At 32.4% G+C, this 25088-nt stretch overlaps 1 protein-coding gene across 3 annotated transcripts in view; it reads right to left on the reverse strand.

Moving 5' to 3' along the window:
* GRIK2 (glutamate ionotropic receptor kainate type subunit 2) overlaps positions 1–25088 on the reverse strand; it is an 805940-nt gene that overhangs the window by 549695 nt on the left and 231157 nt on the right. The gene's annotated exons all lie outside the window — the stretch shown is intronic.

A 25088-nucleotide genomic window follows, 5' to 3' on the forward strand; every position in this document is an offset into this window, starting at 1 on the left:
TTTGTCCTTAAAGTAGTAACATGGATTTTGATCTATAGGTAGAAGTTAGAGAAACCTCTTCCTTACCCTACCCTTACCCCTTACATCTGTCTCTTCAGATCTAAGCACATCCAGTATTTTGAAAGCAGGAAATTTTTGATGAAGCCTTGAATGAGAGAATATGAATCAGAAAGCAGCTGGTAAACTAAAATCAAGTTGCAGGAAATAATGTAATGCAGTGCTGGCAGGCTAGTCTTGTTAGAAAAAAGATTGTTTGTGCCCCAGCATAAAACTGCTTTCCTCTTCTGTGTGTTTTTAAAACTAAAAAGCTTTTAGCTTTACAAACCTCCTACTGTTTCCAACCTGTTTCTCACTACTGGATGGAGAATAGGTGTTGATTTTTTCTTCCTGCAAATGGGCCCTTATGATACTAGTAAGAGAGTCCTGGAGTTTGTCATTCAAATAATATTAATTTTAAAAATCAAAGCACTATGTACTGAGTGAAAAAGTAGGGAACAGTTACTTAAATGTTAGCAACTGAAGACCTAGAAAGGATGAATACTGATGAGAAAGGCAGATGCTCCAATAATATCAAGATATAAATAAAATTGATCAAAACAGAGAGCAGGGAAGTCAGCCATATGACTAACCGCCAGATAACATTAGCTGAAAAAAGGCAGAGAACATAGAGGTTTGGATTACATTCAAGTTTTAAAAAAATAGGTCAGCAAAGTGAAAAAAAAAAAAAGTGAAAATGATTAGCTGAATAACTAGACAAGTTACAGTTTCTCTGTATCTCAGTTACTACATCTGTAAGTTTAAAATATTGGACACATTTGTAGTTCTCAAAGCAAAAAATTTTGTAAAATTTTTGTGTGTTCTACCTAATAGGAATTACATGACAAAAACTTGGATACTAGCTGTATTGTCCCTTTATAATGTGGATTACCAAAATACCAGTCATATGCAGCCAATTTATTATGAAAATTGGCTAAATTTCCTCTGCTTTGTTCTCAAATATCTCTAATTCCCATATCAATATCAATTTATATAGATATTCATGTCCTATATTACTAACCCCACTTCATATGAATATTTATAGATTCTATCAAAATAATTCAGGTCAAAACTACTCTATATCAAAATCAACTTGGAAAATGTTGGATTCTGATTCTGTGATTTCAGAAGCATGAAATAAGACCATCTCAGTTTTGAAAGGGACATCAGTAATGATAGTTAAATCCATAGCTGGACAAGAATCTGTCCACAACATAGCCAACAAATAAATATCCAATAATAACTAAGGGTTGTTCTACCACCTTTCAAAGATTTCAAACCTGATGCGGGCGATAGCCCCCTTTAAGATTCCTTTCTGATCTCCCACCCCCATCACTGACCTTTGATTTACAGGACCTGGTCAAAACCACCCTTTTGTATTCCAAAGGGAGATATCTGGATCTGAGCTGACTTGGGCTGTCCCTGCCCCTGTTCTAATGATCTGCTCAGGTTTCCCAGACCTTGAGGAATCAACCTGGGACTGCACCCATAGGCCCCTTCAAGCAAATAAAAGAGCCAAGCTGGAATCATCTCTTTGCAGAGGGTGGAAACATGTAAGCACCATGCTTTGCATCACAGATTCTCTGTCTGCCACTTTTGATGTATTTCTTCCTCTATCTGATGCCTTTTACTAACCAGACTTTAACCTTACTTCCAAACCCTACAATAAACCTTTTTTATCAATCTAGGTTTTCGGGCCTGTAAATTCATTTACAGGGGATTCCTGTGCTGCCACTAGACCTCATTTAACTTTGTATACTTGCACCAAATCCAAAAGGGTTGCAGGGGAGCTCCATTTGATTCCCTGTACCCCGAACCTGCCACTAGACCTCAATTAAACCTAATTTTATTTAGGTATACCTTATCTAGACCTCATCAAAACCTATTGCACTTTTGAAGAGCTAGATTTGTTAAAAAGTTTTTTTTCCTTTCATCATGCTGAAATTTATCTGAACTTATACCCATTTCTCCAACTTCTACTTTCTGGGATAAAATGGTAATTTGATGTCCTTTGATCTGTACATAAATTGGACTTAAGTGAGGCAGAATTTCTGGGATTTATAAGCCTCACTCTCTCTCCCAGAGTCATTGGAGTGCAGGCAAGAGAAAAATTTTTTTTTTTTTTTTTTTTTTTTTTTTATAAGCCTCACTCTCTCTCCCAGAGTCATTGGAGTGCAGGCAAGAGAAAAATTAAAAAAAAAAAAAAAAAAAAAAAAAAAAAAAAACAATAAGACAATTTGTGATGGCTCAAAATGCATTAAATGACCTTGGCATCTTTAATGGCTAACAAAGCTCGAAATGTTCCATAGTGCCTATTTTTTTCCACCTTCATGGCCCACTTAGAACAACATATTGTTCATATCCATCATTCTTCCAGGGAGAAGATTTCACATGCTTAGGGTAAATACCCTTCTATCTCACTTACAGGCCCATCCATTACCCTCAACTTGGTTTAGTTATTCCACTGAAATATTACTAAGATGCAGCCACTGTGCATGTTGCAGCTTCTTGCAGCCACAAGTGGATTGTCCTCACACGAGAGGCATTAGTCTTCCCTAAACACTGGTACACCTCTGGCCAAGCATTCATACTCTGTTGAAGAGAACATAACTCTGATGAGCTGGTCACATTGTTCAAATGCAAAATATAAGCGTGCCTAAAAGACTATATTATGGAAAGCTTACACAAGGCAAGTATTCTCACAGAAATTAAAAGAAATGATTCAAGGACATCCTCAAGGTCTCTCTGAAGAACATTGGAATCGATGGTGAGAATTGGGAGACAGGTGCATCACTGTCCAGCATGGCATTCCCACATCAAAGAAGACCCTGTGCTTTATAAGCAAAATGGAGTTGCAGTAGCTTCAAGGAAACAGGAGATGTACAAATTTCGAGACATCTTCACTACAGATTTTGCAGGGACTATTGTGCTCAACCTGTGATAGGTTCCAAACTCTTCTAAACTCATTGGTCTAAACAGCCACAGTTAGGCAAAGTGTACCTTGATGCCTACAAAGGGATGTCATGTTGGTTCTCTTTGAGCTGGAAGGTTAACAACCAACTAACTCTCTGGGGCAAAGGAGAATAAGTCTAATAACCTCTTTATTTCCTCATTACAAATTCTTAGTTATATTTTTCCTGTTTTCCTTCTCTCCTGGCCCCAGAAGTCTTTTCTTCTCTATGCTATTTCTAGATCTTCCAATCAACCCTCACTTTGCAATGTTCTCTAGCTACCTCACCTCGTGCTCACTCTCCTCTGGGCAAATTCCAGCTTGTCAATGCCCAGATTCCTAAAATATGATACTTAGAATATGTCTTTTAGCTTTAGTATTCTATGGTTGGTGCTTCTAAATTTAAGTTTAGAACACATGTTAAACAGTAAAGAGTGCAACATGAAACTTTTTGAAATTTTGGGGGAAATATTTAAGAACCTATTCCCTAGGAACTTAACATACTATGAAAATGCTACTTGAGAAATATTTACAAAAAAGATGGTAGTCAAACTAATTGTCCTAATAGTATATTGACAAAGACTTGTAAGAATTATTTCTCTATTCATTTTGATACTTTATTTCAAAATTGATGAACTCTACTTATGTCAAATTATATACATTAGATTCAACAAAATATTGGTGATTACTAAATATATCACTTGTGTGGGCATTTTAATAAAATAATAACTACCCATAATTTTGTAAAAAATTTCTCCACCTTTAATAAAAAAAAATCATGTTTTAAAATACATTACTCTTTTGCCCCTGGGGGCTGAGCAAAATGTCATAAATATCAGAAACATACAAAATTTAAAAATAAATTATAATAGGTTTTAAATATTTAATATTTAATATAATAATTTAATAATAATAATAAATATTACTATTTAATAAGGCATTGACTCTAGATAATATTGATTCTCTTTGTAAGTAATAGATAAATTTCTTTTGATATGCACTGTCCCATTAGAGCATGGTAATAGCATGATACTCTTGGAGTTGTTGTTTAAGATAAGCTTGAAGGCAAATGATAATAATTCCCTTCTCCTCCAACAGCTCTTTTACATGGAATCTCACAAATACATGCTAAAATTATACGAGATTCCATGATTAAGAAAATAACTGTCAATAATATGCTCAGTGTCAATACCAAAAGTAAGGCAGAAAAAAAGGGAGTTAACTATCTGTTCTCTAAAATGTTTGTCAGTTTCATGAAGGCTAAAAATTAGTTTGAAGGGAGAGATCAATGGCAATCTAATCTGACATGTTAATTGAGAAGGAACATAGTAAAATGCAAACAGAGTTGGGCCTTGAAGAAGAGACCAGGGTTTGAATTCAGGTTCTTACCTGTGTGATCATGGACTTCAATATCCCTAAATTTTTTCTTATCTGTAAAAAGGGTCCTTCATAAGGGATTTTTTGAATTGTAGTTGGAATAATGACTTATAAACTATAAAGTGCTATGAAAATATCAGCTATTATTAAGTCCTAGAATATTGCAAAGGCTTCTTAATAAAACATAATTTTTTTTAAAAAAATTCAATAATCTAAGAAGGAAAAACTAAGCAGAAAAAAAAAACATATTTCCCAAATTATTGTAAAATTTGGACAAGTAAACTATTATTTATATATCTTGATATATCTTATCTTATATATCTTATACATCTTCTCAGATGGAAATGAGTTGAACCTAAATGTCAATAGGAGGAAGAGATCTGGATATTACCACTGTAAGTTTATTTTTCCCCCAACTGATTTTTCACTGGTTTTTGAACAATATGAACCACTCTACTCATAATATGCCATTATATTCCACTATAATGTTTATAAATGAGCTTTTGATAAAAAGTGATACTGTTTTTGGTTACCTTGACTCTGTGATTAAAAAGGAGACTGAAGTAAGGAGAATGAGTGTTTACCAGTTAAGATGATGTCTGATTTTTTTTTTTCTTTTCATTGTGATGACTATTAAACTTTCTAAGAAATGGTAATCACCAGAGTCAAGGTCTTTACTTTCATCTTATTTTTCTTTTAAGTCAATAGCTAGTTTAAATAGGTCAGGTTGAAGAGACTCTGATTCCAAGCAGTGTCTTCTGATCTTTTGCCTATTTTTAAATTTAGTATTGATTTTTGACCTTTGCTCTGTTACTAAGTGCAAATGCTGGAAGAGTTCATAAAAAAAGATGAAATTTATAGGAAAATTCAAATGAACTCAATGCTGTTTTTCTGTGGAAAAAAATGCAAGATTTCTCCATATTTTCCCTTCTCTAGATAATGGCTCTATCTGGATTTGAAAACTTATAAATGCTAAATCTATATTGGCTGGTTTTATCAGGAAATAGTAAAATAGGTAATATGTATATGCCTATTTTTAATTAATATGTCTGTATTTTATGTATGTATATACACATATACATATAGTTGTATACATGAATTTTATATAAGATTTCCAAACAGAATCAGGTTTCAAATCTTGACTCATTTACTAGCTATCTGTATGCTTTATAGGTAAGCCACTTTGTCTCAAGGCTTCAGTTCCCTTAAAAGAAAAAGAACATCTAATCACTCTAAATTTCCTCCTAGTTCTAAGTCTATAAACCTATGAAACACTTTCCTGGAAAAAAAATCAGCAACCAGCAAATTAATGCAAAAGTGAAAAATTGATTAGATATGGTAGACAAGAGCCATCAATGAAATTAGTAGTATACTAGTCTGGCGCTAGTAGTACACAAAATGGCTATTAACTAGATTGAATTATTGTTTGTGAACCTATGTAGAAATCCTGAGGGAGTTAAGATTAAATATTAAACAGCCAATGATGAATAAAAATATGGACAATAATCTCAAATCAAAGAGTTAACTACCAATAAAATAAGGTAGACTTGAAAAAACTGTGAATCTTAGAAGACTCATTTTCTTTTCTCTGCAAAGTCAATGAATAAAGACAACCTTAATGAATCTATAAGCATATGAGAGAATTCTCTTTAGTCACCAGATTCTAAGATAAAAATGGTTGCTTCTTCATGAAAGAATAAAATATTAGCTAGACCAATATGAAGGTAAAAGATCCAAATTCAAACCTGAAAGTAGAATTAAGAAAAAAAAAAATGCTCTTCTTTTTTCTACTACATTCTCCAGAGAATATTCAGAAACTCAATTTAGTTTCCATTTAGAACAGATTTAACCTGATATTTAAATATTTAAAGTAAAATTTAGATTATAGAGGAATTTATTTTTTTTTGTATACTTCCTAACATAAAATAGAAGCTTAATAAATGACTACTGAATTTGAGTGAAAAACTGATGAATATATATATACACCCAGCTAAGAAATATGTTGCTAATTCAAGATATTTTGTTTTTTGTTTTTTGTATTTTGTTTGTTGGCTGGTACTACACTTACCTTCTCTAGTAATTGACAAGCAGCTGCCAATTGAATTTAAAAAAGATGAAATCAAAAATAACTTAGAGGAAATTAATATGGCAGAAATTAGATATGGATCCACACTTAACACCATATACCAAGATAAGATCAAAATGGGTCCATGATTTAGGCATAAAGAGGGAGATAATAAATAGATTAGAGGAACAGAGGATAGTCTACCTCTCAGACTTGTGGAGGAGGAAGGAATTTATGACCAGAGGAGAACTAGAGATCATTATTGATCACAAAATAGAAGATTTCGATTACATCAAACTAAAAAGTTTCTGTACAAATAATACTAATGCAAACAAGATTAGAAGGGAAGTAACAAATTGGGAAAATATTTTTAAAAACAAAGGTTCTGACAAAGGTCTCATTTCCAAAATATATAGAGAACTGACCCTAATTTATAAGAAACCGAACCATTCTCCAATTGATAAATGGTCAAAGGATATGAACAGACAATTCTCAGATGAAGAAATTGAAACTATATTCACTCACATGAAAGAGTGTTCCAAATCACTACTGATCAGAGAAATGCAAATTAAGACAACTCTGAGATACCACTACGCACCTGTCAGATTGGCTAAGATGACAGGAACAAATAATGATGAATGTTGGAGGGGATGTGGGGAAACTGGGACACTAATGCATTGTTGGTGGAGTTGCGAAAGAATCCAGCCATTCTGGAGAGCAATTTGGAACTATGCCCAAAAAGCTATCAAACTGTGCGTACCCTTTGACCCAGCATTGCTGTTATTGGGATTATATCCCAAAGAAATACTAAAGAGCGGAAAGAGACATATATGTGCCAAAATGTTTGTGGCAGCTCTTTTTGTTGTAGCTAGAAACTGGAAGATGAATGGATGTCCATCAGTTGGAGAATGGTTGGGTAAATTATGGTATATGAAGGTTATGGAATATTATTGCTCTGTAAGAAATGAGCAGCAGGAGGAATACAGAAAGGCCTGGAGAGACTTACATCAACTGATGCTGAGTGAAATGAGCAGAACCAGAAGATCACTATACACTTCAACAACAACACTGTATGAGGATGTATTCTAATGGAAGTGGAAATCTTCAACATAAAGAAAAGCCAACTCACTTCCAGTTGATCAATGATGGACAGAGGTAGCTACACCCAGAGAAGAAACACTGGGAAGTGAATGTAAATTGTTAGCACTAATATCTGTCTGCCCAGGTTACATGTACCTTCGGAATCTAATGCTTATTGTGCAACAAGAAAATGATATTCACACACATGTATTGTATCTAGGTTATATTGTAACACATGTAAAATGTATGGGATTGCCTGTCATCGGGGGGAGGGAATAGAGGGAGGGGGGGATAATTTGGAAAAATGAATACAAGGGATAATATTATAATATATATATATTTATATAATAAAAAAATAACTTAGAAAATTAGAAACAAAGCAGGAATAAAAAGAATCTGCCTTATTTTTATTAAAACAGGATTGTTATGGGAAAGAGTACAGTTTAATAATTATGACAAATCATACTAATTATACATGATACTGTTAAAGGGAAAAGAATTTTCAGAAATTTCAAAGAATGGGAAAAAATCTGGTGTTAGAAGCTTCAGCTCATCTACTTTCATTTGTTATAACGTTGCTGCTGATGTCAAATGACCAACCATCTTGGGTACAGAGTGATGGGAGTAATTTTTACTGTGTTAAATTTTCAGTTCTTGACTCTACACATCATTAATCTAGGCTATGTTTAAAGGGTGCTAAGTACATAACCCGCTCTTGGTGAACATATGCTGGCTCGTAGAAACTAAGTAGTTATTCCTAAAAGTTCATAAAATTTCTCTAATATGTTCTAGGTAGAAGGCCACAAACCTTTTTCTTCAAATATTTTCAGATATTTGTATATTTATATTTTAAATAAAATATATATATATATATATATATATGTACATATATATTTTTCAACAAAACTTATGTTTTGTAATCCAATGTATTTTATTTTGTGAACTTAAAAACACTTTCTTGGACTATTTTTCCTCCTCATCTCTATCACTTGGAATACATGGTTTCCTCCAAGATTTAGTTCAAGAAATATCTTGTTTAGGAAGCCTTTCCTGTGCCCTCCATTTGAAAATGTCTTCCCCTCTAAAGTTACTTTGTATGTTTCTTGAACATTCCAGTATAAATACATTTTGAGTCACTTTTCAGCTTATAAATCTCTTGAGATAGGAATTGTTTCACATTTCTATAACCCCAGTACATAGCATAGTACCCAGAACATGAGAAAATTTATTTCTCCAAAGTCTAAACCCGTCATCTGGCAGGTCCTTTGCCCTGCTCTAAAGTCCCATATTGATTGAACCAGCCATTCTTTGTGAAGAAAGATCCAGGGCTCCTCTGTTGACTCTGTTCATCTCAGATTACCAGGATATTTTTTCTTCTTCTTTTTTTTTTCTTCAGCTTTTAACTCTTTTTAAAAAATAAATATTAGTTTTTGATATGTAAATTTATAAAATTTTTATTTCCATTTTTCTCCTTCCCTACACCAAGTCTCCCCAAGATGGTAATCAATCTAATATAGGTTATACATGTACAATCATATTAAACATATTTCCATACTAGTCATGTTGCAAAAGAAAAAAATAGAACAAAAGGAAAAAAAAGCATGAAGAAGAAAAAATAACCAAAAAAAAAATGAAAATGGTGTGCTTCAGTCTGCATTCTGACTAAATATTTCTTTCTTGAGATATGGATAGCATTTTCCACCATGAATTTTTTTAGAATTGTCTTAAATCATTGTATTTCTGAGAAGAGTTAAAAAGTCTATTAAAGTTGGTCACCTGCAAAACTTTGCTATTAATACATACAACATTCTCTTAATTCTGGTCATTTCACTCAGCATCAATTCATGTATGTCTTTCTATATTTTTTCCCTGAAATCTGCCTGCTCATCATTTTGTAGAACAATAGTATTCCATTACATTCATCTTAATTCCTCTTAATTTCTGTTTTGTTTTTTGTTTGTTTGTTTGTTTTAATCACTACAACGAGAGGTGTAATAAATGTTTCCAGATATGATCCTTTTCCATTTGAGGTGATTTCTACCAGAGATATTGCTGGATCAAAGGCTTTGCATAGTTCTCTAGCCCTTTGGGCTAAATTCCAAATTGCTCTCCAGAATGGTTGGATCAGTTAACAATTTTACCAACAATGCATTAGTGCTCCAATTTTCTTGCAAGTGGTATCTATCCTTTTTTAAACTGCACATCTTTGTTAACTGTACTCTCTGAAGGCATGTTTTGTTTTGTTTGCTACACACTCATATAAAATTGTAACTGCATGTCTATTACATATTTCTCTATGCCTCTGTTGTTTTGAAAACTGCATGCTTCAGTAACCATGTGTTTCTATATAGACTGTGACTGCATATTTTATTTTTAAAAACTATCTGGGCCTGTTTGTTTCTGTCTTGTCATTTTGCCTGTTTTTGTATCTTTGTAAAATGTCAAATGCAGGTGTTATGTTTGTGGTATAAACTAGATTCTTTTCTCTTGAATGATTTAAAATGCAGCCAATCAGAAAAACGATGAAGGGCAGTAGCTAGAGATTTTAGGACAGTGGGAAAGATTAATGAACTTTCATCGTTGTTGTAGTAACTGTCCCTGCAAACAAGAACTAATTCCCATTTTATGCTTTCTGCATTTTTGGTTATAAGAAAAGAAAAATAAGAAAAAAAATCTGCAAGACACTTTTTTTTGGTCATTTTAGCTTTGGTTATGTTGCAATTACATAAATAAAGTCAGATAATCAAACTTTGTGGAACTACTAAGAACATTTCTTGCAAATTAAAGAGTTTGAAAATTAATCATTTTAAGATTGCAGGGGAGAACTCCTGGGACCTGTGGGTAATTCCATAATCTCACTCTCTTCTGAAATATCTTAGTAAATTTTGGAGTATCACTGTAGAATTTGTTTTAAGGGGAAAAAAAAGATTAGATTTTATATAAGTTTTAAAAGTGAATGGCAAGATTAATAGTTTCATTGTTCTAGGGCAATGAAGGAAGGCAGCTAGTTTATAAGTAATCCCATAATGAAGAAATAAAAAATATAGGTAAAGTTTTTGAACCTTATAGAAACTGTTTGTTAATCTTTCTTTGACATTTCTGATCATGAAAACAGAAAAAAGACCTTCTCCCTGTTACCGCATTTCATCTCAGATCAGATTCCCAAATACACCTGTTGAAAAAAAGTGCTATAAAAATGTAGGGAAACCTAAATTACATTCTAGTTATAGAATATATTAGCTACATAACCTTAAGTGAATTATCTTATTTCTGTTTGCCCCAGTTTCTTATCGGTAAAGAGAAAAATTAAAATTGTATCTACCTCCTAGGAATGCTATGAGGATCAAAATAATATAATGATTGTAAAGTTCCCAATATAGTGACTGAAATTTGCGAAACTCTCATTATTATTATTTCTGTAATTTAATGTAATTGTTCCATACCTGATAACTTCAAAGGTATTTTAAATTGTCAAAAATAATAAGAATAATGATTTTTATTTGGAATAATTTGGAAATGGAATTGAAGTAATCTGAACTTTTGTTTTGTATTTTAAATGAATGATATTGCTTATGTTATTATATTTCTATTATATTTTTAAGACTATATTGTAAGAGAAACTGTTAGATAAAACAAAGTTTAAAATCTAGATGTTGTTATATATTAATTAGGCTTTTAAAAGGAGGTGATTTAAAATAGGTATTTGAAAACTTGATATTTAATGAGGTATATTTTATTATTAAACAGATAATAATTTTAGTATAAGAACAAATTGTATTTGAAATTTTTGGCTATTATGAAAATGTATAGGGTGTAGTAAAGATGTAGGTTCAACACATGATGAATCAATTGTCAGTTTGTACGTCTGAAGCTCCAGAATATGAATAGTTTTAATTTATAAGTAAAGTATTAATGAAATACTAACTTTTAGGGAAATAGGAAAAATATTTAAGCTCTAAATTGTGGTAAATGAGTTTTTACTTTTTTAAGGTATAATTTGGGGGGGGTTATAATTTTGCCTTGAGCTTTGATTACAAGATTCAGTATCAGACCATGAAGTCTTTGGAAAAAAAAAAATGACAATCATCTGGGAACTGCTAAAGGTAGATATTTGTGCCTGAGAAAAGGTTTGGAGATCCAAGTAATATTCTCATGACTGTTTTCCTATCATGTTATTCCTTTGCTGAAAAGGAAATTTACCCACCTGGTTAATTCTGAGCCTTGCCTGTGACTACATGATTAGTTGTCAAATATGACTCATGCCTAGAATCAAGCAGAGGGAGTTTTTCCCTTTGTAATAATATATGAAATTTCTATAACTGTGTCCCTCTTTTTTCTTTTAAAACAAATTTCTATAATCAAGAGTACAATACTATAACAATTATTATTATTACAGTACTATAGTATTATTAGTACTATTACTAGTAGTAATACTACTATTATTATAACAATAACTATAATACTAAAACTATTAAATGATAGGTTGATATCAGAGATATTATGTAATAAGATTTAAGTATGAACACATTGCAATTTTAACTCATATTTGTGGTCAAATTATAATATAGGGATGATATCCTCCTAATTGGGAAATGATTAGACAAAATGATAAAACAAAGATATAATGTAAAGAGTTTTCTAAATAAATGGAATAGCAAATTTTGGAAAAAAAACAACAGAATTTCATTGTTATCTTTATGAACTATATACATATATGTGATTAACTTCTTTATCTGTCATAGAAATTCAGGTTTTGATTATATTTTAATAATAAATTATATATACTGAAATTATCTGAAGTTTCAAAATTTAAATGATACTACTAGCAGAATCATCTAGGAACCTCTAGATTTGGAACCAGAGAAGCAGAACCCTTTATAGAGCTATCCTGAGAATAAGTATATTGTCCAAGAAAAGATATCTGCAGACCAGATAACTACCATGCGACATCTGGGACTCAATATGTACTGCTTAAATAGATATTGAGAATAGGTCCTTAGAATACAAGAACACTTGATTTTATCTATGTTTAAATTGCCGTTGTAACTTTGATGACATGTAAATCTCCCTTTTCAGAATTAGTCCATTATAAGACTTCTAAGTAGTTTGATGTGTTCCTGCCTTCATGTAATTATGCAATTATGGGAATTATAAGACAAACTATTGCATTGTTTGAGCCTAGCTCTATGTGACTGAAAAACTGGATCATCTATCTCTATGTCTTGTTTAGAGACTCTCAACTAAGGACTTATGTTATGCTGCCCTAAAATTCATATTCAAAGATTGATACAAGGAGTTTTTTCTAAGGGTCCTTCTGACTACTTCCACAGTTTCCAGATTGTTGATTATGGACTCCTGGATCATCTGAAGAAAGCCCATGGTTTTGAGCAGATAGTAGAACCCTCCAGGAATTCCCTGGAGGGTAATGTGGACACAGAAGCAACTAACATCCAAATGAGTCAACTATCCCAAGATTCCAGATAAGAGCTAAGTTTACTGTCCAATTTTATTTCTTCTTCTCTAAGTTTACTGTCCAATTTTATTTCTTCTTCTCTAAGTTTACTGTCCAATTATATTTCTTCTTCTCTTTTTCTATGTGCCCAACTACCAAGGCCTTGATTCAAACATTTTCTCCCTCCACATTCTTAGCTCTCCCTCATTTTGCTGCTTATAAACAAACAATAGCTAGGAAAAACCTGTTACTTTATGTACTTATGCTCTTTTGCCATATTGTAAGTTTCACAATGATCTCTGAGAAATATTTCCTGATAAGTTCCCTTCCTAGGCAGTATCTCATCCTCACCCAACTGGCCTCTTGTCTTATACCTACCTTTGTTTCATTGACCAGAAGAGTAGGGTTTCTTTCAGACCTCCTCCCTTTGACCAAAAAGAGGAAATGTCAAATTGTTAGAAGCTACTTTTTCTGATTCCAACAAGCAAGCTATACCCTGAACTTAGCATAACAACAATCCTTTGCATTTACTTTTTTGATGATCTCATTATTTTGACCAGGACCAGGTGTTCTCTGAGCTCAGACAAGCAACAAATACTAATATTCCAGTTATGAAGTCCTGCTATGAATCAAACTTGTCTCATTGTTGCTATTACCCCTTATTGTCAGGGGTACAGCTCACCATATAGCACTAATATAAGTATTGAGACTTTCCCACACTGCCTTGAGTACCTCTGATTTAGAACTGGGGCCTGCCATATGTTTTCTTGCTTGGAAGCAGTTTTCTCACTTTCACATTAAACTTCTGTTTTGATTGCTGACTCTCTTGACTCTCTAGACTGCTCTGGCCTTCCACAGGTTAGAGCCAACTAAATCCAGGTGACAAGTGCTTGTTGAACTAGATTAGTAACTTCTCATATTCTCATTCTTATGTCATATCAACATAACCATTATTTTAATTTGACCATTTTATTAATGTATCATATAACTTTTTAAAGAGTATCCAGCAAAATACTATAAAAGTTAGCTACAGATGGTTCTGCATAAAACACCGATCACAACAGTATTATTTGACATTTTACAATTCAAAAATCAGTTTCCATTCACCATTTGATTTATTACAACAGATGTTCTGATCAGCATTCCCAGGTCACTATGAATAGAGTACATGTTTATATAATTACAGGAGAAAAAAGGTGATAGTTTTGTGTCTTATCCAATACTGTCAGAATAAGCCAATACACACAGGGGAAAGGTTTTGTGTATAAACACATGTCCTATAAATAAACATAAGGCACAACTTGAATTATCTTTCACAATATTCAAAATGTATTGGTCCCTACTAATATTTAAGAATCAATCCTACTTTTTTTTTTCCCTGTTATGAGCCAATTGAAATCAGTTGTGTTTCTTATGACACCATGACAATACATTTAGTCTTTATTGGGGGTAAATAATTATCTTATTTTTCATTTGCCTTGTTTATACCACAGAACATCTCATGTGAAGCCCATCATTGAGAGAAGTTGAGACAAGGTTAGCTTTATAGATGATTTTGTCAGATAAAGAAACTGATGCTGAGCAACTAGTATATATGTAAAATAGCCACTATATAAACTATTCTTTTCTAAAAAGTGAAAAAAATAATTTCCTCAGGCTAACTAGTATCCTAGTTGAATTTATTTTACTGTAATATTTAATACCATTTGCTTTACAGAGACATACACATGAATGGTAATGTTGATTTTTAAGTATAAAAGTAGTTTTAATAGGATTTCCTTTGAAAGATATGACAGTATAATGAGGCAGAAAGAACACTGAATTGAGAATCATAACCTGGATTCTTGTCATCATTCTACATGTCATTTAATATTTCTGGGACTTAGTTTCCTCATTTGTAAAATGAAGCTGTTAGACTATATGATTCCTGATATACCAATCTGGTAATTCTGTAATTTCATATAATAGGTTTTCAAGATAAGCCATGTCAAAATATTTAGAGACATCCTGTATCGAAAGCTAAGGCCCAGAAAGCTGGCTGTGCCCTGAGCTTGGCATATCAGCAATCCTTCGTGCTCTGGATGATCTCAACCTCTGGCAAAGTGTCTTACTTTGACCAAGACCAGGTGTTCTCTGAGGATTTTATGATTTTCATACTAATCAATAACTGCTTAGATTTGTTGGCACTTCCCTTATTTCTCAGGGACCTGAGAGCCAAGGTACTGCAGGCTAAACCATCTATCACACCTCCTCACACCTGTGCCTATGTAACTGCCAAGTGAACCAAACCAGGTACTGCACTCCTGTTCCTGCTATGCTAATTCTGATTATGTACCCCATTGAACAATCATAAAACTCAATGACCCTTAAACTTGAGACAATCAATTTGGAGACTGTTACTACAGGACCCAGGAATCCCTGCATTATCCACACATGAACCTGCTTTGGGAATTGCTACTCAGGACCTAAGAATGATTGTATGTAATCCAACCTATAGGAGATTTTTATGTACATAAGCCCTGCGTTAGCCCCAACATGATAAGTCCCCCTTCTCAGGATGGAGGACATTTGCAATGTTTTCCTCACTCTAAAATTAATTAAACTTATGATCCCTGACTCTCCTGTCTCTCGCCTGCTCTGTTTGGCTCTGACCATTCACAGGATAGAGGATAGTTCCAGTCTAGTTGACAGCCAAAAATTGAAAATATAAATCTAATTACTTGAAAAATAATAGGAAAAGCATCTACGTTGTAGAAACAGGTTAATTACTTAATCTAATCCATCATTATGCTTTCATCTAGAAAAGAAATAACAAATGAATTTCATAATCAAGCTACTTGATTTCTGCTTTCTAATTCTGGTTCCAGCAAGTGAACATAGTTATACCACCACTTAAATCCTCTGTCATTTCATCCTGAATCACGTACTAATCTTGATGAAGCTGAGTTAATATAATGACTTAGCTGAGTCATCTAGAAATGTCTCAATAATAAAGCAAAGTTGGAGACCTTATCCATGATCATATTAAGGGCAATGGTGACTTAATTAACCATTGACCTTGCTCTGAAAAGTAAAAATCATGGCTTTACATTCTTATAGGCCTTCTGACCGTCTCTGCCAAGATTATACATATTATCTTTTTATTCTTAGGAAATCTGAAAAAAAAATTGTTCCTCAAAACTATCCTCTTACAGTTTCATGCAACCTAAATATACTTCAAAGAAATATTATGAATACTGATATTTTCATTTAAGAAGATATGATACAATTGAAAACATATCATGTTTAGAGGCAGAAAACCTGAGTTTATAGCTTGGCTTTGCTACTTATTTCTTATAGGATCTCAAACAAGGTAGTTAACCATTCCGGATCTCAGTTTCCTCAATTGTAAAAGGGTTAGACCACAGGATATTGAAGTCCTTTTAAAACCCTAGGATCCTTTGATATAATAAAAGTTTTAGAATATTTTCTTTCAAGTTGTGCCTAAACACAATTTGATGCTTTATATAGATATCTGGAATTATATGGACAGCCACTAAGGGGGGGAGGGGATGCAATTAAGTTAAGCCATCTCATAAGTGCTGATTTATATACTTTGGTGAGTAATTTCATTTGAATGGGTACAAATCACTAATACTGTGTAACTTGAAGTGATCCTCCAGCCCCTGTTTGAAGATCTCAAAGTTGAGGAAACCTACTACTCTGAATTGTTCTAAATGTTAATAAAACTTTTTTTTTTTTTTCCTGATGTCAAGCTCAAATTGTCTTCTTTGTATTTTATACTATTGTTCCAGGGCCCTCTTTAGGATCAAACAGAACCAATCCTACACATGAGAGTTCTTCAAATATTTGGAGACATCTATTATGCATTCCCTTTTCCTTTTACTACCCAGTCCTTCTCTTTTCTAGGCTAAACATGTCTATCTTTCCAATCACTTCGTTTCACAACTGCAGTGTTATGCTTCCAACTAATCTCCATAAGCTGAGTGGATGCCCATAAGTTGGAGAATGGCTGAATAAGTTATAGTGTATGAATGTTATAGAATATTATTATTCTATAAGAAACGATAGGCAGGATGATTTCAGAGAAGCCAGGAGAGACTTATATGAACTGATATTAAGTGAAGTGAGTAGAACCAGGAGAACATTATACACAGCAACAGCAAGATAATATGATGATCAATTCTGATAGACATGGTGCTTCTTTTCAATTGTGAGGTGATTCAGGCCAATTCCAATGGTCTTGTGATAAAGAGACCCATGTGCACTGTGGGGACTGTGTGTGAATTACAACATAGCATTTTCACTTTTATATTGTTGTTTGTTTGTATTTTGTTTTCTTTCTCATTTTTTTCCCTTTTTGATTTGATTTTTCTTGTGTAGCACGTTAATTGTGGAATTATGCATAGAAGAATTGCATTTTTAATATATATTGAATTACTTGCCATCTAAGGAAGAGAGAGAAAAATTTTTGTTATACAAGGTTTTTCAAAGGTGAGTGTTGAAAATGATCTGCATATATTTTGAAAATAAAAAAGATTTAATAAAAAAATTAAAAAACCCTAATCTTCATAAGGCATTTCAACATCTTGTAGCCAACATTTCAACATCCTGATGAGCCTTTCTAAACTAGTTTTCAAGTGACAAGCATATCTATCTGTCTGCAGGCCTATACTTGAAGCCTCTCTGCTTGGGAGGATTTTTCCAAGGTATGAACTGTGCTGTTGTAATTAGTATAGCAGTAGAATAGGATTCTAGGGGAGGATTGGACACAAAATAATTTCATGACAACCCAACAGTTTGAAGATTTGTATTTATTGATATCTATATTTTGCCTAAACAGGATGGTTAACAATCAAAAATTACTTTCAAGAATATGATTTTCAAGAATATGATTTCAAGAATATGATTTTATAATGATAAAAAGCTTCCAAAGATTGTCTGATTTTTTTCTAAGTCTGTCCATTATGATAGTTTTCAATTTTCTGATACTGTACAAAGTTCTTCCCTTTTCTCCATCATTTGTAGAATCACAGTTCTCATTCTTCACTTAAGTTGTATCTGACGCTTTATAACCCCAATTTAAAGCTTTCTTGACAAAGATACTACAGTGATTTTTCATTTCCTTTTTTGGCTCATTTTACAAATGAGGAAACTGAGGCAATCAGGGTTAAGTGATTTGCCCAGGGTCACATAGTTAATATCTGAGGTTGGGTTTGAACTTGTAGGAACTGTCTTCCTGGCTCCAGGCCCAGTGCTCTATCCACTATGCTACCTAGCATACAGTTTTAGCAACCTTTAAGATCAATCCAATTAGCTGATTCTAGACAGAAGTTCATTCAGCTTATCTCAGAAAGAACAGTTTATTCACCATCACTTAATAATGTTTTAAAACTATGATGCTTGATTTAGTTCAGCAATAAGCAGAAATAAAAGTTATACAGTATCTAATAGGACCTTACTACTTAAATATAGGCTTAAAATCAAATTAATCATCTTATTCAATCAAGAATCTTACTAACCTTCCAGTGTTCATCCTGAGCTATTCACTTTTTTCTCACCCCACATATCTCACCAATTTGCCATTTGTGTCTTGACATTATCCCTTGCATCCCTTTCTCTCTACTTACATAACCATCATCTTATTTAAAGCATCACAATTACCTCTTGCCTAGATTATTACAGAGCCTCCCTAATTGGTCTCTATGCCCCAAATCTCACCCTACTCAAGTCTGTTCTCCACATAAGCTCTTAAAGTGCAGCTTCGACCATATCATTCTCCTATTCAATAAACTCTGATGACTCCTTAGTGCCTTTAAGATAAAAATATAAGCAATTCTGGTTTCTGGTTTTTAAAGTCCTTCACAACTTGACCCGAACCTACTTTCCCAATTTATTTTGTTACATTCTTTCCTTCTTTCTGTGGTATAGTCAGACTGGCCTTCTTGACATGACATTCCTGCCTCCATTCTTTTATACGGATTGTCCCAAATCCTGGAATTAATTTTATTCTAACCTCTTTCTTTTTTTGCCTTCAGAACATAGCTCAAGGTTCACAATCTAGATGAATTCTTTTCTGGTCCACCTAGATCCTAGTCCACCACAAAATCACCTTCAATCTTGTAAATATTTATAGATGTGTAAGTAATTACCTCACCTTCTGTGAGTGCAGAAACTACTTAATTTCTCTTTGTATTCACAACATTTAGCACAGGTTTGGCAAATATATATTTAAGAAATTCCTGTGGATTGATCCATGGAGTCCATGACTTAAAATCATACAACATCAGAAAAAGAATATTGGAGTTAAAAAATATAGCATTGAGCTTCAAGATCAGTCTTAGGGACACTAATGCAGTTTCTTTTCTGTCACATTATAATTAGAATTTCACTTAAAAATATTTATGTTCCAATTTGATGCACTTGAAGATTCAAGTAGAGTTTCCACATGGCACCAATTAACCTAGTTGTAAGAAGTAGAGTATTCATTCTGCTTTTTAATTTTCTTAGGATAAGTTTTAGCTAACCCTTTCTATTTCTGGCAAAGAAGAATCCTTGAAAGGATTTCAATTTCTATCATTTTAATTTCTTATTACTATGCAAATCATAAATTTTCAGAGAATGTGTATGAAGGTATATATATATATATATACATATATATATATCTCAAAATAACCTACATATATATGCACAAAGATATGTAGTTTAATAACTATGACTATGTATCATAATATTATGACTTGTGACATCACTTGATAATGAAAACTCCCTCTACAAATATTACCTGTATGTTGTAAGATTTGATAACATGCAGTTTTTATTTATTTACTTTCTTGGTGATTACAAAAGCAATTATTAACTGGCTGTGTCTAATCAAATGTACAGTATCCCTAGATGTTAAAGTTCTAGTTTATAGACTCCACTCTCATGAAATATGACATGCAATGCATATACTTTTCTTGTAATATTTAATATATATTGTGCCTCTGACCCTTTCATTATTCAGAAAACACCAAGAATAAAATTAATTATGAATTTGTCTTGCTCCTAAACTATGCAAAAATGCTGGCTATTGTTAATTCATGAGATTTTTTCTGGTTATATATTTTTAATTTTAACAAGAGAGAGAAAGAGAGGTGAACTAAATAATGTAGCTGCCATCCTCAGCACATGTTTAAGGCTCTCCAATACTTCTTCTGTGGCCCTTTCCCACCCCAACTCTACAAAAATTCTCTGTTACATTGTGTTATTACCATTTTTCATTACTAATCATAAGGACTCCCTGTCCTGGGAAATAATAGCTAAAGCAAAACTAATTTTTTTTGGTTTTGTAATGCTACTTGCTGCGGCCCAAATATGACTTGTGTGATTCTTTTTATAAAGTAATGCTACTCCTCTATTATTTTAAATTATGTACCAAGTTAGGTCCCTCTTTTCCTTTGAAACCTGATTAAAATCTCACCTTTTCTTTGAATAGTAACCTCACCTAAATTTGATTACTTAGCTGACATTTATCTTCAACATTTATGGCTTAATTCTTTGCACTATATTGGTTTATTTTTGTTTTGTTCTAAGATTCCCAACTCCTTGAGGGTCAAAACTTTTTTTCCCATCTCCTCAAGCATGTATCACGGGTGTTTTTAAAAAAAAAAAAAATTAAAAAATAAACTCTTTGATCTTCTGTCTAATTTGTTGTATTGTAAAGAATTGTAAATTAGGGATAATGGTTTGTGTTTCTCTTTGATTTCCCATAATACCTCCACAGGATAGGTGACCAATCTGCTTAATTTGAAATTTCAACATAGAGAAGATTACTTTGAATCTAGATGCAGAAGGAGTAGGACAACAAAATGAAAAAGACCTAAAGCTCTGAGCTATCTTCCAAAAGAGCTATGGCTTCCTCCCCTGCAGAAAAAGCATCTTATGATATCTGCAGTTCTGTAGAGGACTTGCTGATGCCAATAGCTAGACAATAGTAGAGAACCAGCACATTATCATTACTAGAATTAGCAGTCTTGTAAAGTCACAATAAGAGGAAACTTTGGAGAGAGAGAAGTGATTCCATTGGCATGCAGTTTTGGAAGTAGGAAATATCCAAACTATTTATATTCCCTTTTCCATGAGTGGTGAGGAAGATTGTGCTCTGATGTGGAAATACAGGGAAGAGGCATGTGAAATTTTCCTTGTTATTTATTTTGCTATTCTGTTTTACACAATGCATTTACTTTGTGTTCATATGTCCTCTAATTTGCTTTGGTTTAAAAATAGGAAAGATGCACCAGATGGGGTCACATGAGAAATGATTTTTAATAAACACTAAACCTCAGTACAGTTTTAGGGGTGCAAGGCAAGATCAATATAATACTTTATGCAAAGAAAGGGGAACAATGACAAATAAACCAAAGGGAATGGGTATTTCAAAGACAATATATTCTTGGTTTAAGGATGCATGATTTCAATGACTCAATCTTATAACACTTCAAAATAAATAATGACACTAAATTGTGAATTTTCAATATGGGGGAACTTACAAAGTAGCATTTTTCCCCCTATGACTCATCGAAACCCTCATGATTTCCTATTTCCTCCTGAGAATAAACAGCATCATCTTCAGACTCTCCAAGAAAGTGTTATTTTAGTCTTGGCTCTGTCATAGCGAGTAGACAAATTATCAATATCTTTGGAGTTCAGTTTACTCCTATACAATCGGCTAGAATAAGTGATCTTTAAAGTTCTTTTTATCTCTAATATTTTTGGTTTCTTGGGTTCTGACCTCTCTTTCTTGACTTAATATTATAAATAAAAAAATAGAAATTTAAATTTACAAATTAATTTTAATATAAAGGAACTAATGTTATTATTTATGGGATTATATTTGGTAAGGAATATTGTATGATATTAATTTATACACAGATATACTATTTTTGGATAAAAATCTTTAAGACTATTTTGCTCTACTTAGTCAATGCTCTTTAAAAAATTATACACACTTTAGTAGTCTTAGAGACCTTTGATTTAATTTGTTACGTCCACTTTTACAGACTGCACTCTATCTATGATTTTACCTAGGTGATTAATCCTTATAATTCATCTATAGACTGAATAAGTGATTTCTATAAAGATTTCTATACTGATAAATTCCTCTGGATCGTTTCCACTTTTTGAGGTTTCCAATGGGACACCTAACCTGATTTTCTATTACATTTCTTTTATTTTTCAAAATACATATAAAGATAATTTTCAACATATTATATATCTCTTTTGTAGCACTTGACCGGTCTTCTTCCTTTTCTAATTATATATTTCCTTAAACTACTTCTTGATCATTAGTCATAATTGCAAATATGCCAGACCTTATTTTGTTTCTCCATTATTGTTTGGATTGCCCATCACTATAATTTCTCAGATATTGTGGTATTCAGACACTTACAAATATGAAGAATTACTGAAAGAACATTTGTATAAGAAAAATAGGTATCTAAATTGGGGAAAAGTTCAAAATCATTAAAATATTGCATAATTTTCCCAACTAAAATCCTTCCTGTCTTTTTCCTATTCATTTCTGGGTCCAACTTGCTATTCATCTGCAGTTTCTTTCCGAGAGATATATTCTGATGTGCTAAATAAATAGATTGACCATCCAACTTCCTGTCTTAATTTAAGGAAATTAGCTGGCACAGCAGAGATTGGGGACTGAAAGTTGGGACTGAAATTGGAAGACTTGAGTTCAAATCTAGCCTTAAAAACTTAGTAGCTATGGAATCTTGGAAAAATCTCTCTCTCTGCCTCAGTTTTCTCTGCTTAACTTTCAGGGTAATTGTGAGGATATGATGAGATAATATTTATAAAGTTCTTTGCAAACATTAAAAGGCTATATAAATGTTAGCTATTATTATTTTTGATCCATAAAATAAGCAATTTATTCCTTTTAATTTTTTTGGATTGTTAAATTCATCACATTTAAACAATTGTAGGTCTTATTGAGGATACTGTAATATTCTGAAGCTTAATAAAACCAATATAACATCATCAGTAAACCAAAGTATTTAATGGACTTTAGGAAATCCCTTTCCATTTGGACTCTAGACTTTGTGTGGGAAATCCTCTATGATAGCAACAATTATTTTTGGTACATATAAGCTCTCGCCCTGTTTGTTTATTGACATAAATAACGAAAGGCTTATTGAGTATAGCTATTTCTAGTTTACCTTTTCAATGAATCTTGTATGATCTTAACACATACATGTGAGGATCCTTGATAGAGGAGGAGATCTATCTTTTAGGACTTTATTTTTTTTCTACCAAGACATTTTTCTCTTTTTCTGTTCTTAAATGTTATTATTAACTTAAAATATAAACAAATAATGAGTTTTCCTAATAAAAAGAAGAATAGAAAAAGAGGACCGCATATTAAGCCATGAATATCCACTAGGTACAGTTTAATGGGTTTGGGGGGTTTTCTTATATTTCAAATTATGCATGGTAATTCCCACAACACTCTGTTTTGTTCCATTCTGATCTTTCTTCTAATGTCTTCTATATAATTTTTTTTCAAATTTTATTTATTTTTTGGTTACATTTTGGGTTCTAAGTTTTCTTCTACCTTTCTTTCTAATGCTTTATAAGAGAAGGCCAATATTTTATATAAATATATGTATATAACCACATGATACATACTTCGATATATCAGTTCTTTCTGTGGATGTGGAAAGCATTTTTCTTCATAAGTCCTTTGTAGTTGATTTGAATTATCATATTACTCAAAATAGGTTAGTCATTCACATGTTATTCTTTGAATGATATTGCTATTACATATAATGATCCCTTGGTTTTGTTCATTTCACTATGTATTATTTCATGCAAGTCTTTCCATATTTTTCTAAAACTAACATGCCTATCACTTTTTATTTCACAAAAGTGGTTAGGCACAATCATATACACATCTTATTTGTTAATTTCTCAATTCATGGGTACTCCTTTACTTTCCAGTTCTTCATTACCACAAAGAAAGCTGCTTATATTTTAGAACATATAGGTTCTTTTTCTTTTCCTCCTTGCCTCAGGAAACAGAACTAAGAGTCCAAATGAAAAAGGGATTTCCTAAACTCCTCTAAATACATCTGTTTTTTTGATATTATATTGATTTTATTAAGCTTTAGAATATGAGGAAGTCTCTTCAGTAAGACCCATATTACTGGGTCGAAACAGCTTCATAATTCCTTAGACATAAATCCAAATTGCTCTCTAAAATGGTTAAATTGGTTCACAATTCCAGCAATATAGCAGTATCCTGTTTTTCTTCACATCCCCTCTAGCATTTGTTATTGTGGTGTGACATGATATGAGTTGTTTAAATGATTTAGAGCATTTTTATACAACTATATGCATTTCTCCTTTTTTCTTCTTTTAAAAAATTATGTCTGGAATTTATTAATTGAACAATGAATGATATTCTTATAAATTTAATAATTTTCTCAACATATTTAAGATATAAGGCCTTTATCCAAGAAATTGGCTATGAAAAAAAAGTCTTAATTTTATGCTTTCCTTCTTGGCTATGTTGGTTGTATTTGTACAAAACTTTTTTTTTTTTTTTAAATTTAATGCAATCACTGTTATTCATTTTATATCCCACAATGCTATCTTTTGTTTATTCATAAATTCATTTGCCCATAAATCTGACAGGACATACTTCATACTTTTCTTTTTTTTTCATTAAATTTTTTTTTAAATTATAGCTTTTTATTTATAAGATATATGCATGGGTTATTTTTCAGCACTAACAATTCTGTTCCAACTTTTCCCCTCCTTCCCTCCACCCCCTCCCCTAGATGGCAGGTAGACCAATACATGTTAAATATGTTAAAGTATATGTTAAATACAATATATGTATACATACCCATACAGTTACTTTGCTGCACAAGAAAAATCAGACTTAAAAATAAGGGAACCTGAGAAGGAAATAAAAAATGCAAGCAGACAAAAACAGAGGGAGTAGAAATAGTATGTTGTGGTTCATACTCATTTCCCATAGTTCTTTCACTGGGTGTAACTTGTTCTCTTCATTATTGAACAAATAGAACTGATTGGGTTCATCTCATTCTTGTAGAGAGCCATGTCTATTAGAA

The sequence above is a fragment of the Sminthopsis crassicaudata genome, chromosome 4 (assembly GCF_048593235.1).
Source record: "Sminthopsis crassicaudata isolate SCR6 chromosome 4, ASM4859323v1, whole genome shotgun sequence".
NCBI classification, from domain to species: domain Eukaryota; kingdom Metazoa; phylum Chordata; class Mammalia; order Dasyuromorphia; family Dasyuridae; genus Sminthopsis; species Sminthopsis crassicaudata.